Source organism: Taudactylus pleione, unplaced genomic scaffold, assembly GCF_031769625.1.
Source record: "Taudactylus pleione unplaced genomic scaffold, aTauple2 ptg000174l, whole genome shotgun sequence".
Classification (NCBI taxonomy): domain Eukaryota; kingdom Metazoa; phylum Chordata; class Amphibia; order Anura; family Myobatrachidae; genus Taudactylus; species Taudactylus pleione.
Genome location: NW_028284576.1, coordinates 6981361 through 6990727, shown reverse-complemented (window position 1 = coordinate 6990727; position 9367 = coordinate 6981361). Strand labels below are relative to the sequence as shown.

The 9367-nt window shown below is 51.2% G+C and overlaps 1 non-coding gene across 1 annotated transcript; it reads right to left on the bottom strand.

Annotated features, from left to right (window-relative positions):
* Positions 1–1568: 1568 nt before the first annotated feature.
* Positions 1569–1641, bottom strand: TRNAV-UAC (transfer RNA valine (anticodon UAC)). The gene has a single exon. It is a non-coding gene; the product is annotated as a tRNA-Val (tRNA).
* Positions 1642–9367: the final 7726 nt, after the last annotated feature.

Genomic DNA, 9367 nt, shown 5'->3' with positions numbered 1-9367 from the left:
AATGTCCCTGTACAGGTTGGAAAATGCCTTTACAGAAGGTTTGCAAAGGATTATTTAAGTCAATTGTTTTTTTGGAAGCACTCTTCATGGTCCCCTTCTGGGATGAAAATCCACTCCTAACCGCAGAAGCAGGCACAGGATTCTCAAGAAAGACACAACGTAATGCCTTAAATCAGGGGTAGCCAACCTCGGTCCTCGAGAGCTCACGTTTTCCAGACGACCGAGCAGGTGCACAGGTGTATTCATTTCTCACCAAAACATTTAGAAAGATCCACAGGTGGAGTTAATTATTATAGTTTTGATTCTGTGAGGAGACCTGGAAAACATGCACTGTTGGTAGCTCTTGAGGACCAGGGTTGGCTACCCCTGCCCTTAAATCACAGATCTTACGCTTGTCCACATATCTGTGCTGGTTAAGTGGCACTTTGAGGCCACTAACTAACTATGTTTTTTTTATGTCCCTGTACAGGTTGGGAAATGCCTTTATAGTAGGTTTGCAAAGCATTATATAAGTCACTCTTCCTGGTCCCCTTCTGGGATGAGAAAATCAACTCCCAGTAGTAGCAGCAGCCATGCTCAAGAATTCTTCTGTGGCAAGGACTGATGTAAATGTACATTTTTTTTGTAAATGCCTCCTCCCCTCCCCTTCTCCCTCATAAATTTTCTTTGGAATCAAAAAACGAAATTAAGTTTACTACCAATCGACCCTTCCTGTCCCTGCCCTACCTTCAACTATATATATACTCCAACTCCCTCAGGCCTCTCTTGAATAATAAAAGTGTTTCCTGATGTGCCATGTTTGAAGTTGAACTGCCATGTGTTTGTGCCGCCCACTGCTGCAGCTTAGCTTAGTCAGCCAGCTATCTTGGTGCAAATTTTGGGCCTAAACTAGATGAACAAATCAATATTGTGAGCTGCGAGGTGGTCAAAATTGACTGGAAAAGAGTGGAAATAAATGTTATTGAGGTTATTAACACTGTAGGAACACAATAGGGCCCATTTTATGTGATTTTAGCAGTTTTTTATTGTTTAAGAAAAAATCCAGATCCAAAACCAAAACCAAAACACGAAAACAAAACACGGAGGTGAGATTTTGGCAAAACCAATCCAGATCCAAAACCAGGGGAGATCCAGATACAAAACCAAAACACGGGGGTCGGCGCACATCTCTAGTAAACATTAATTTTGTAAAAAAAAATAAAAAATAATATAAATAAAATCCTTAGGAGCAGATTTACTAAACATCGCTTTTTCAAAGCTGCTGATGATCAGTGACTTTGAACAATGTTTTTCAAACGGCAATAGTAATACATGCTAAATCAGGCTCGTTTAGCATTAATTACTTTTGTCCATTGATAAAAACTGGTGGCTTTGAAAACCCCGACCTAAGCTTGCATTGTTTTAACATGTGGCAATTAGAAATATCAACTGCGAGACAGGGACATGAATGTACAACTGCGTCAGTCAGGAATAAAGACAAGGGGATGCATTACAGTCCTCTCAAGTTACACACCTAACCCTTTTTGTTATTCAATCTATATAATTAGTCAGGGGGAAAAAAAAAAATTTGGTTCCACTGGGGCTCGAACCCAGGACCTTCTGCGTGTAAAGCAGACGTGATAACCACTACACTATGGAACCAGCTGACAATTAGTCTGGAGTCACAGCTATATGACCTGTCTTCTTTATCGCTTTCCTACACAGATAAAAGTGTTCTCTCAGCACTGACAAGCACAGTACACACCACCTGTCCTGCATTGTGCCACAATAAAATTATAGAAATAATATCTACATTAAGCTGCTCCCCCCCCTCCTTCTATGTCCATGTTTAATATAAGAAGTTTACAGCTGCAAATGTCACCTAAGGACAGTCAGACCCTCATGCCTGAGACCCAGACCATTAATCACTGAGATCACTGAGATATTTCACATTCCACACAGTCTTTCCAGGGCCAGAGGTCGCCATTTTCTGCCAGAAAGCAGAGGTTTTACTCACGCTCGCCCCGGGGCCCCCCCACACATAGCTACATCACCAGCGTGGGGGCTTTGGGGGGGGCAGAGATGAACATGGGTACCTGTGTGGCATAATGTGAATTGGGGGTACTTGTGGTGCTGGGAGTAGTAGTTACACATTATACTGTTTAATATTATCGCTCGCATAACTTATTGCCAATCTTATTGGTAGGGGCCCCCGCAAGTTAGAGTTTCTCTGGGGCCCCCCCACAATTCTTATTCCGCCCCTGACCTGTGTGTACTTCATAGACTTATGTATGTGAACAGCCTGTGGGTTGTCGGCCACCAAGGTTTCTTCCTGGCTCTACACCTCCTGTGGAACTACAAGTCCCAGCATACAAATGGAAGCTGGGACTTGTAGTTCCACAACAGCTGGAGGACTACAGCTTGCCTAAGCCTGATACAGTAAAAAAGAAACACTTACTGCTCTCCCTACTGATAATAATAAATTAATTGATTAAATGAAAACACACAGAAGTTCCCCATTATTTTAAACATTTTAAAGTTTAAAAAAATGTTAGGAATTTTTTGTTACTGACCCATTTATCATTGTATATTGGAGGTATAATTCCCGATAACACCCTTTTACGGGGGTTAGCCTCAAATATTAAGTTTGCCCCGGATGTATGAAGGAGGGGGCGCAGCCTGTCCGATACCTGCTGTGATCCCCCCATAGGTTTCTATGGGGGATGCGATGCTGCCAATTTAATAACATCCAGAATGTGATGCATTCCGGGTATTGGCCCCTGCAGCTAACGTCTATGGGCTACACCACGCATAATTAGCCGGCGGAGGGTAATCCTCCCTGGCAATGGCGGTTGTGCATGCGCAGCAGCCCCGGCAGCTCTCTGGGCACACCGCAGGGACGGGATCCTTTCTGAGCCCCTCTCCCTGCACGTTCCGGTTGATACATCCGGGCGCTATGATCGCATGGGCGGTAATGTCATGCCCAGATCCCATTGAAATAGCGATCATTAATAAATAGGGGCCTGAATCCCAAAAGTAAATATTACAAGGAGAACTGCATTGTGTTCAATCTCTAATAATATTAGTAAAGTGCCGGAGAAGATCCTTCATTTGTTTGTATTTTATTACCTATATTCTGTAATATTTATCAAAAGACTGTATGAGGGCATTGTCTGTGTGCCTCTGTAGCCTGTCAGGGGCATAGCCGGGGCATTGTCTGTGTGCCTCTGTAGCCTGTCAGGGGCATAGCCGGGGCATTGTCTGTGTGCCTCTGTAGCCTGTCAGGGGCATAGCCGGGGCATTGTCTGTGTGCCTCTGTAGCCTGTCAGGGGCATACCCGGGGCATTGTCTGTGTGCCTCTGTAGCCTGTCAGGGGCATACCCGGGGCATTGTCTGTGTGCCTCTATAGCCTGTCAGGGGCATTGTCTGTGTGCCTCTATAGCCTGTCAGGGGCATACCTGGGGTATTGTCTGTGTGCCTCTGTAGCCTGTCAGGGGCATACCCCGGGTATTGTCTGTGTGCCTCTGTAGCCTGTCAGGGGCATACCCCGGGTATTGTCTGTGTGCCTTTGTAGCCTGTCAGGGGTATTGTCTGTGTGCCTCTGTAGCCTGTCAGGGGCATACCCCGGGTATTGTCTGTGTGCCTCAGTAGCCTGTCAGGGGCATTTTCTGTGTGCCTCTGTAGCCTGTCAGGGGCATTGTCTGTGTGCCTCTGTAGCCTGTCAGGGGCATACCCGGGGCATTATCTGTGTGCCTCTGTAGTCTGTCAGGGGCATACCCCGGGTATTGTCTGTGTGCCTTTGTAGCCTGTCAGGGGCATTGTCTGTGTGCCTCTGTAGCCTGTCAGGGGCATACCCCGGGTATTGTCTGTGTGCCTCTGTAGCCTGTCAGGGGCATACCCCGGGTATTGTCTGTGTGCCTCTGTAGCCTGTCAGGGGCATTTTCTGTGTGCCTCTGTAGCCTGTCAGGGGCATTGTCTGTGTGCCTCTGTAGCCTGTCAGGGGCATACCCGGGGCATTATCTGTGTGCCTCTGTAGTCTGTCAGGGGCATACCCCGGGTATTGTCTGTGTGCCTCTGTAGCCTGTCAGGGGCATACCCCGGGTATTGTCTGTGTGTCTCTGTAGCCTGTCAGGGGCATACCCGGGGCATTGTCTGTGTGCCTCTGTAGCCTGTCAGGGGCATACCTGGGGTATTGTCTGTGCGCCTCTGTAGCCTGTCAGGGGCATTGTCTGTGTGCCTCTGTAGCCTGTCAGGGGCATACCCCGGGTATTGTCTGTGTGCCTCTGTAGCCTGTCAGGGGCATACCCGGGGCATTGTCTGTGTGCCTCTATAGCCTGTCAGGGGCATACCTGGGGTATTGTCTGTGTGCCTCTGTAGCCTGTCAGGGGCATTGTCTGTGTGCCTCTATAGCCTGTCAGGGGCATTTTCTGTGTGCCTCTGTAGCCTGTCAGGGGCATACCCCGGGTATTGTCTGTGTGCTGCTGTAGCCTGTCAGGGGCATACCCGGGGCATTGTCTGTGTGCCTCTATAGCCTGTCAGGGGAATTTTCTGTGTGCCTCTGTAGCCTGTCAGGGGCATACCCCGAGTATTGTCTGTGTGCCTCTGTAGCCTGTCATGGACATTGTCTGTGTGCCTCTGTAGCCTGTCAGGGGCATTGTCTGTGTGCCTCTGTAGCCTGTCAGGGGCATACCCGGGGCATTATCTGTGTGCCTCTGTAGTCTGTCAGGGGCATACCCCGGGTATTGTCTGTGTGCCTTTGTAGCCTGTCAGGGGCATTGTCTGTGTGCCTCTGTAGCCTGTCAGGGGCATACCCCGGGTATTGTCTGTGTGCCTCTGTAGCCTGTCAGGGGCATACCCCGGGTATTGTCTGTGTGCCTCTGTAGCCTGTCAGGGGCATTTTCTGTGTGCCTCTGTAGCCTGTCAGGGGCATTGTCTGTGTGCCTCTGTAGCCTGTCAGGGGCATACCCGGGGCATTATCTGTGTGCCTCTGTAGTCTGTCAGGGGCATACCCCGGGTATTGTCTGTGTGCCTCTGTAGCCTGTCAGGGGCATACCCCGGGTATTGTCTGTGTGTCTCTGTAGCCTGTCAGGGGCATACCCGGGGCATTGTCTGTGTGCCTCTGTAGCCTGTCAGGGGCATACCTGGGGTATTGTCTGTGCGCCTCTGTAGCCTGTCAGGGGCATTGTCTGTGTGCCTCTGTAGCCTGTCAGGGGCATACCCCGGGTATTGTCTGTGTGCCTCTGTAGCCTGTCAGGGGCATACCCGGGGCATTGTCTGTGTGCCTCTATAGCCTGTCAGGGGCATACCTGGGGTATTGTCTGTGTGCCTCTGTAGCCTGTCAGGGGCATTGTCTGTGTGCCTCTATAGCCTGTCAGGGGCATTTTCTGTGTGCCTCTGTAGCCTGTCAGGGGCATACCCCGGGTATTGTCTGTGTGCTGCTGTAGCCTGTCAGGGGCATACCCGGGGCATTGTCTGTGTGCCTCTATAGCCTGTCAGGGGAATTTTCTGTGTGCCTCTGTAGCCTGTCAGGGGCATACCCCGAGTATTGTCTGTGTGCCTCTGTAGCCTGTCATGGACATTGTCTGTGTGCCTCTGTAGCCTGTCAGGGGCATACCCCGGGTATTGTCTGTGTGCCTCTGTAACCTGTCAGGGGCATACATCGGGTATTGTCTGTGTGCCTCTGTAGCCTGTCAGTTGAATACCCGGGGCATTGTCTGTGTGCCTCTATAGCCTGTCAGGGGCATTTTCTGTGTGCCTCTGTAGCCTGTCAGGGGCATACCCCGGGTATTGTCTGTGTGCCTCTGTAGTCTGTCAGGGGCATACCCGGGGCATTGTTTGTGTGCCTCTATAGCCTGTCAGGGGCATTGTCTGTGTGCCTCTGTAGCCTGTCAGGGGCATACCCCGGGTATTGTCTGTGTGCCTCTGTAGCCTGTCAGGGGCATACCCGGGGTATTGTCTGTGTGCCTCTGTAGCCTGTCAGGGGCATACCCGGGGCATTGTCTGTGTGCCTCTGTAGCCTGTCAGGGGCATACCCCGGGTATTGTCTGTGTGCCTCTGTAGCATGTCAGGGGCATACCCGGGGCATTATCTGTGTGCCTCTGTAGCCTGTCAGGGCATACCCGGGGCATTGTCTGTGTGCCTCTGTAGCCTGTCAGGGGCATACCCGGGGCATTGTCTGTGTGCCTCTGTAGCCTGTCAGGGTCATACCCGGGGCATTGTCTGTGTGCCTCTGTAGCCTGTCAGGGTCATACCCGGGGCATTGTCTGTGTGCCTCTGTAGCCTGTCAGGGGCATACCCGGGGTATTGTCTGTGTGCCTCTGTAGCCTGTCAGGGGCATACCCGGGGCATTGTCTGTGTGCCTCTGTAGCCTGTCAGGGGCATACCCGGGGTATTGTCTGTGTGCCTCTGTAGCCTGTCAGGGGCATACCCGGGGCATTATCTGTGTGCCTCTGTAGCCTGTCAGGGCATACCCGGGGCATTGTCTGTGTGCCTCTGTAGCCTGTCAGGGGTATACCCGGGGCATTGTCTGTGTGCCTCTGTAGCCTGTCAGGGTCATACCCGGGGCATTGTCTGTGTGCCTCTGTAGCCTGTCAGGGGCATTATCTGTGTGCATCTGTGTCAGGGGCATTATCTGTGTGCCTCTGTAGCCTGTCAGGGGCATACCCGGGGCATTATCTGTGTGCATCTGTAGCCTGTCAGGGGCATACCCGGGGCATTGTCTGTGTGCCTCTGTAGCCTGTCAGGAGCATACCCGGGGTATTGTCTGTGTGCCTCTGTAGCCTGTCAGGGGCATACCCGGGGCATTGTCTGTGTGCCTCTGTAGCCTGTCAGGGGCATACCCGGGGCATTGTCTGTGTGCCTCTGTAGCCTGTCAGGGTCATACCCGGGGCATTGTCTGTGTGCCTCTGTAGCCTGTCAGGGGCATTATCTGTGTGCATCTGTGTCAGGGGCATTATCTGTGTGCCTCTGTAGCCTGTCAGGGGCATACCCGGGGCATTATCTGTGTGCATCTGTAGCCTGTCAGGGGCATACCCGGGGCACTCACTTCCACATTAGAAAACGTGCAACTGGCAAGATTTGGGCAACGCCAGCAGAAAATACAAGCGGGGATCAGAGCCTCCCTCTAATTAATGAAAGTTATGAAAATTTTATGTTGCAGCATTAATGCAGCCCTGTATTTGTCATACACTGCGTATGAATGGATCAGTCTGCAAGATGAAAAGCAGGGCTCTTAGCATGTTATAATTACAAAAACGAGGTGACAGTCACACCCCATGGGGGGGGCTCTGCCTGTACTAGCAAGATGCCAAAATGAGAAATCTGGATTAAATAATCCCCACCTTTATTCACACCCATTTTGGTCACTAAAAATCAGGACATATGTGTTTTTTTTGTTGCATATATTAATAGATCGCTACTGTACATGGATGATATTTTTGGCAAAAGCGCAGTGAGTCAGGCAGGAACGCAGCAAGCATCGTTTATCTAGATCAGTATTATGGTGGTCAAGCCGTACATATGATCTACTGGACGCACTGCTGGGGAAAGCATTATGGATGGATGCAAAACCTGCGCAGAAGAGCCCTAATTTATTCCGTTCTTCCGTCTGTCTGTCTGTAGGTTGTCAAGAAACTGGTCCCGTCTAATTGCGTCACATCAATCATTTTAAAGTGATCTATAATGGAGTGATTATCATGTTCCCACCCACTCACCCATTACTCAGCACGCAGACCCTCTGTGCCATGTATAATTACTGCCTGTAACCTGGGATCATCACTGTCAGTGACAGCCGGGGGTCCGATGTGGGAACATGAACCTCACAAAACTGCTGACAAAAATGTGTCCAGAAATGAAATAGATTACATGATAAAACTGAAATATAATAATAAACAACAGCACCACAAAATCAATATAATTACTATAAATCGTGGCATTTTTTTTGAGAGGAGGGGGCCCGTGTGCAGCCTCTGTTTCGGCCCCCTCCTCTCTGGCAGCGGACTAAGGGCCGGATTCAGACCCGCTCGCTAGATGCGTTCGCACGCAGCTGACAGCTGCCAAAGTATGCAAATCCCACGGCAAGGCATTAGCACGCCCACTATGTCTTGGCGTGCGATCACGGTGTGTATTTAGGCGCCCACCAGCCTGTCTTAAGATGCTCACTTTCCCTTAGTACATGTCATCTCCAGGAAGTGTATGCAACAATCGGTAACATCGAGTTACATCGGACCCATACGCATCACTTGTGGCTGACCATACCCTGCGAGTGCTGCTGTGTGTAATGCAGCCATGTGACGTGTACTATGACGCTGCGTCTTAATTGTGCACGCCTCTGAAATGGTGTTAAGACGCTCAGACACGCCTGCGTTTGCACCACCACACCCCCGTTACCATCGACCAACCCCTGTCACCACCCACACACGGCACATCCTGTCACTCATCCTAGTGAGGCGTCTATGTACAAGGTGCGAACGCTTCCTGATCGCATGGACTAGTACGCGTACTGCATCTTATACGCATGCGTACATTGCAAACATCGGCAGGCTATAGGCGCTCGCTCTGAATCAGGGGCCCTCCTCCCTAAAAATGGAGCGGCCTCTTCGACGCTCGCATAGCTGTGGGTTACCACCCACAGCTATAGCGAGCGTCCATGATGATGGTCACGACCATCGGGCTTGCGACGAGACCCTGCGGTAGGATCTCGCTGCCGCAAGCCCAGGAGTGATTATGGCTCTATCAGAGAAAATATCACTCTCAGTGATGTCAGTGGGGCCGGCCCCAGACGGTAGGCGTTCCCATGGGAACGCCTCCGTCTGGCAGCCACGCCCCCGGCACGCCCACCAAAGGGGGCGTGCTGTCACTCACCATCGACAGCACGCCCCCTTTGGTGCGAGACCCCGAGCGACGGCTTCCTCGTCGCTCGCCGGGTCTCGCGCATGCGCATGACGGAGCTCCCTCCATCGTGCGCATGCGCATTAGGGCACCATCGACCCGCTTGCGAGCGTCCTTCGCTCGCGAGCGGGTCTGAATTAGGCCCTATGTGCGAATGTAGCCTAGCGAGCGGGTCTGAATTGGGCCCTGAGCACAGTAGATTCTGACTTAATGCCCTAATCTACTGCACATGCGCGGGTCTCCGTGAAAATGGCGCCTTATTCCCGGGGACATCTTTCCTGTGTGTGCGTGAGTCACCAGGAAAATATCCGTTGTGATTTATGCTGCTCTGCAGCGCCGTCCCGGCACTCCAGAGCAACACACTGAAGACTGCGTAAAGGTAAGTATAACTAAATATAGGTGCAGGGTGTGCAGTGTGGGCTACCCTGGACTCAGGGGCCCGTGTGCACTGCACACACTGCACCCATTATAGATATGTCCCTGACTATGGGCCTGATTC